The 5,143-nt window shown below is 40.1% G+C and overlaps 1 pseudogene; it reads left to right on the top strand.

Annotated features, from left to right (window-relative positions):
• LOC102840447 overlaps nt 1-3,848 on the top strand; it is a 43,900-nt pseudogene extending 40,052 nt beyond the window's left edge.
• Nucleotides 3,849-5,143: the final 1,295 nt, after the last annotated feature.

Here is a 5,143-nt window from a genome sequence, read left to right as displayed (position 1 = left end):
AGTTATGCATCAATAGCAACAACAGCTTTTCCAGGTTCTGTAGTCATCTGAACAAAACTATAAGAGACACCCAGCATGCTCCATTAGAACCCGTCTCCCTAGTTTGACTCACAGCGACCCTGTTTAGGGTTTCTGAGGAATGGGTTTGAACTGCCTACCTTGTGTTTTGCAGTCCAGTACTTTTGTTTCCTACAGCACTTCACCAGGCCACAAGTAGACATTTTATCAAAGGGGATATTCAGATGACCACCAACTGCAGAGAAGTTGGTGAGTTTCAACCGCTCACCTTGCTTATCCTACAGCACCAACAAGACTCCATTCATCATGTTTAAGTAGTCACTAGTCCGGTACTATCTGACAGTGTTCCACTGCTCTTCATAAAGTTGCTAGTGACTAAACAGTCACAAGTAATCCACCTCTCTTTCTTCCTAGTCTGTTAGTCTGTAAGCTCAGCTGAAACGTGCCCACCTTGGGTGACCCCATTGGTATTTAAAATATTGGGGGAATGCCACCAAAGTATGACAAACTGACAGACAAGTGGTGAAACTACATATCACTGCTAAATAACTGAGAATTGTGGTTCAACTCAGTTGACGCCTAACTTAACCATCATAACCAATGTTACTCTGGCCTCCACCTCATCCACAGGTATGTTGTTAATGAGCAAAATAATTAGATAGATTATTTTACTATTGTCATTAAGTATAAGGGTGATGTTAAAATGGTTCTAAAGACCTGAATCTACGGTCTCCTCCAAACTAGCTCACGGCCTTCCCCATCCACCCAAACTCCGTTTTTTCCTGTTTCAATCAATGTTGACTTTCATCAAGGATAATACTCAGTCCTCTGCTGGCTAATGGATTTACACATTAATTTTTCCCAATTGAGCTTCTCTTTTCACCCATGTTTATATCACGTGCTATCAGCCCTGTTCAACCATGTCTGCAGCTAAATGTGATTTTCAAATAGTCACTTAAATATTTCCCGTTCAAGCGGTCTATCCTGATTCTTAGGTTGTTGTTAGGTCCTTTTGAATCACCTCTGACTCAGAGTAACCTATCTGCAACAGAGCAAAACACTACCTAGTCCTGAGCCCTCTTCACAATTGTTACGCATTATAACAAAAAGTGCATTGTTACAGCCACTTTGTCAGTTCTCGTCTCTGAGGGTCTTCCTCTTTTTTGCTGGCCCTCTATTTTACAAAGCACTATGTCTTTCTCCAGGGACTGATCACTCTTGATAACAAACCAAAAGCACGTGAAACAAATTCTCATTTGCATCCAAGGAACATTCCAGCCATACTCGTTCTTCTGGAGGTCAATGATATATTCAATATTCTTTCCCAACACCATAATTCACATGCATCAACTCTTTCCCAGTATTCTTACTCCTTCTCCTGCTTTCCCAGGCACATGTTGTTGTTGTTGTTATGTGCTGTGGAGTCGGTTCCGACTCATAGCGACCCGGTACAGGGTTTCCAAGGCTATAAATCTTTATGGGAGCAGAAAGCCTCATTTTTCTCCTGCAGAACACCTGCTGTCTCTGAGGTTTGCAGCCCGATTCGTAACCACTACGCTACCAAAGCTCCTTTCCCAGGCACCTGAAAATGTGTCAATGATGTCACTATGGAGCTTGGATCACACCTTAGTCCTCAAAGTGACATCTTTGCTCTTTGGTCTTTTGTTGCATATTTGCCCAATGCAATACATAATCTGCTTTCCTTGACTGCTAATTTCATGAGTATTGATTGTAAATAGAAGTAATAAAATAAAATAAAATGCTTGAGAACTTCTATCTTCTCTCCATTTATCATGTTTTTATTGGCCCAGTTGTGAGTTTTGTTTTCATTACATTTATTAAGTTGTGATCCATACTGAAGGCTGATGTCTTGGATCTTCATCAATAAGTGCTTCAAGTTTTCTTTGATTTCAACAAGCAAGGTTGTGTCATCTGCATATTGCAGCTTGTTAATGAGCCTTCCTCCAATCCTGATATCACGTTCCTCTTCATAGAATCCTGTTTCTTCGATTATTTGCTTCGCATACAGATTCAATAATTATAGTGAAAGACTACAATCTTGATGCATACTTCTCCTGATTTTAAACCATGTAGTGTCCCCCTTGTTCTGTTCAAATGCTTCTCTTGGTCTGTGTACAGGTTCTGCATGGGCACAGTTCACTGATCTGGGCTTCCCTTTCTTTGAAATGCAATCATAGTTTGTTATGATCCACAGTTAAATATCTTTGCACAGTTAACAAAACACAAGTAAACATCTTTCTGGTATTCTCAGCTTTCAGCCAAGATTCAGCTGATGTCAACAATGATAGCCCTCATTCTGGATCCTCTTCTGAATCTGGCTTGAATTTCTGGCAGTTCCCTTGTCAATGTGTGGCTGTAACAGATTTTGAATGATCTTAAGTAAAATCATGTTGTTTGTGGTATTGTTATTGCTTGGCAATTTCTGAATTCTGTGGAGCACAAATATGAATCTCTTGCAGTCAGTTGGCCAGGCAGCTGTCATCCTAACTTCTTGACATAGATGAGTGAATGTCTCAAGTGCTGCATCAGTTTGTTGAAATATTTCAAATGGTATTCTGTTAATTTCTGGATCCTTGTTTTTTTTTTAAACCAATGCCTTCAGTGCAAGTTGGACTTCTTCTTTCAGAATATCAATTCTTGATTGCATGATAACTCTTGAAATGGCTGAACATTGACCAGATCTTTTTGGTAGAGTGACTCTATGAATTCCTTCCATTTTCTTAGGATGCTTCTTGCATTGTTCAGTATTTGCCCATGTTGTTGTTGTTGTTGTTGTTAAGTGCTGGCAAGTTGGTTCCAACCCATAGTGACCCTGAACAGGGTTTCCGAGGCTGTGAATCTGTACGGGAGCAGAAAGCCTCATCTTTCTCCCGTGGAGCAGCTGGTAGTTTCGAACTGTTGACCTTGCAGTTCGCAGCCCGATTTGTAACCACTACGCTACCAGAGCTCCTTGCCCATAGACTCCTTCAATATTTCAAGTTGAGGCTTGCAATGTTTCTTCAGTTCAGCTTGAGGAATGCTGAGCATGTTCTTCCCTTTGTGTTTTCTAACTACAGGTCTTTGCACATTTCATAATATTTTACTTTGCCTTCTTGAGCTGCCCTTTTAAATCTTCTGTCCAGCTCTATTACTTTTTTTCCCTTTTAATTTAGTGTCTGTATATTCAAGAACAAGTTCCAGAATATCTTCTAACATTCATTTTGGTCTTTTCTTTGCTTCATGTTTGATACTCTTGATGTCACTTCACAACTCCTTTGGTCTCAGTCATTAGTGTTCCATGCATCAAATCTGTTCTTGAGAAGGTCACTGAATTCAGATGGGATATACTGAAAGCCATACTTTGACTCCTGTGAACTTGTTTTAAGTTTCTTCAGCTTCAACATGAGCTTGCATATATAAACAAGTGATGGTTGTTTCAAGATCCTGCCCCAGCCTTGTTTGGGCTGATGAGATTGAGCTTCTCCACCATCTCTTTCCACCAGTGTAGATTTGATTGCTTTATTTCTCCCATCCAGTGAAGTTCACATTTATGCTGTTGAAAAAGGATAGTTGAAATGAAGAAGTCATTGGAAATGATGTAAATGATGTAACAAAGTGACCTCCAGTGTTTTTATCACCTAGTTCCCAACTTTCCCATTCCAATCACCAGTAATTACCACTGCATAATTATCAGATTGCATGTCTGATAGATTTCAGATGGCAGAAGGTGGTGGAATTCTTCGATTTATCTATCTTTGACTTTAGGGGTTGGTGTGCAGATTTGAATAATGGTCATATAACTGGCTTTCCTGTAGGCGTATGGATACTAGCCTATCACTGGCAACATTGTACTTCAGGACAGATCTTAAAATGTTCTTTATGATGATGAATGCGGTGCCATTCCTCTTCCATTTGTCATTTCTGGCTTAGTACACCATGTGATTATTATCGGATTCAAAATGGCCAATTCCAGTTCATTTCCTACTAATTATGAGTAGGATATAGATATCTATGTGCCCAATTTCATTTCTTTAACTTCAAATTTTTTCCTATATTCTTACTTCATACATTCCATGTTCTGATTATTAATGGATGTTTGCAGTTATTTCTTCTCATTTTTATCAAGTTCAAGTCCAGAAAGCTTTGCTCCATCCACGTCATTAAGGTTGACTATCTTTTCAGAAGGCAGCTCTTACTCAGTCTCTTGAGTACCTAACACATGGCTAAAGCAACTAAGGAACGAAATACTTTATTTTAATAAAAATAGCCACAGTTGGCTAGTGGACATCACCAATCTGGTGAACTCAGCAGTGTAATGAACAGTAACCAGGAAAGAGAACCTATGAAAAATACCCAAATATTATGCATAGAAAAATATGCCACTAACGTAGGCTGAAATGGCCTTTATGGTCATAATTCAATACCTCTTAATTTTAAGCTTCTCTGGTGTTTATTAGGTACTTGCTTCTTCAAGTACGACAGTGTGGTGCTTTGTGTGTGCCATTTTGGTGTGCATGCACTTTTCCCTTAGAACCATGACAAATGCATTGGTGAGTGTAAAAGGTATCATCACTGCAATGCAGAACTTTACAGACTTTTGCATGCCAGAAGTCCGTCACATAGGAAGTAGAGCTGGTGAGGGCAAAGGTAACACTCAGTTTAGTTGGATGATTTGCATGATTGAAGTTCCAATCAACTAACTTGGATTTACCTCATTCTAAAACCTGAAATGATATTTAAACATCAAAACTAGTTGAAGTCTACTGTGAACCCGGGTGGAGACCCAGTCGGCCAGCAGCGAGGCAAGACCTGGGGACTCATGGGCTCAGAGTCAAAGACACGGCCACAGAGGACTAGAATGGAGAGCAGGGTGGCCAGCCAATAAAAAGAGGGCAGACAGATGCAAGAACACCCACACTCTCAGATGATACCCACTTGACCTGGCTTCAATGACTGGATAAACTGAGCTCAACCTGAATAAGAAAGAAGAGGAAAAAAGCGTCATCTGATACAATTCGATAAACATGACCTACACCTATAAATGCAGTAGCTCAAAAGAGGAAACAAATCCCTGCTGCAAGAACTATTCCCACCCCCTCCACACAAAGGGTAGACAGGGATGGGC

This window comes from Chrysochloris asiatica, unplaced genomic scaffold (genome assembly GCF_000296735.1).
Source record: "Chrysochloris asiatica unplaced genomic scaffold, ChrAsi1.0 scaffold00530, whole genome shotgun sequence".
In the NCBI taxonomy this organism is placed as follows: Eukaryota; Metazoa; Chordata; class Mammalia; order Afrosoricida; family Chrysochloridae; genus Chrysochloris; species Chrysochloris asiatica.
Note: the sequence above shows the minus strand (reverse complement) of the source record. Positions and strands in the feature narration are given on the sequence as shown.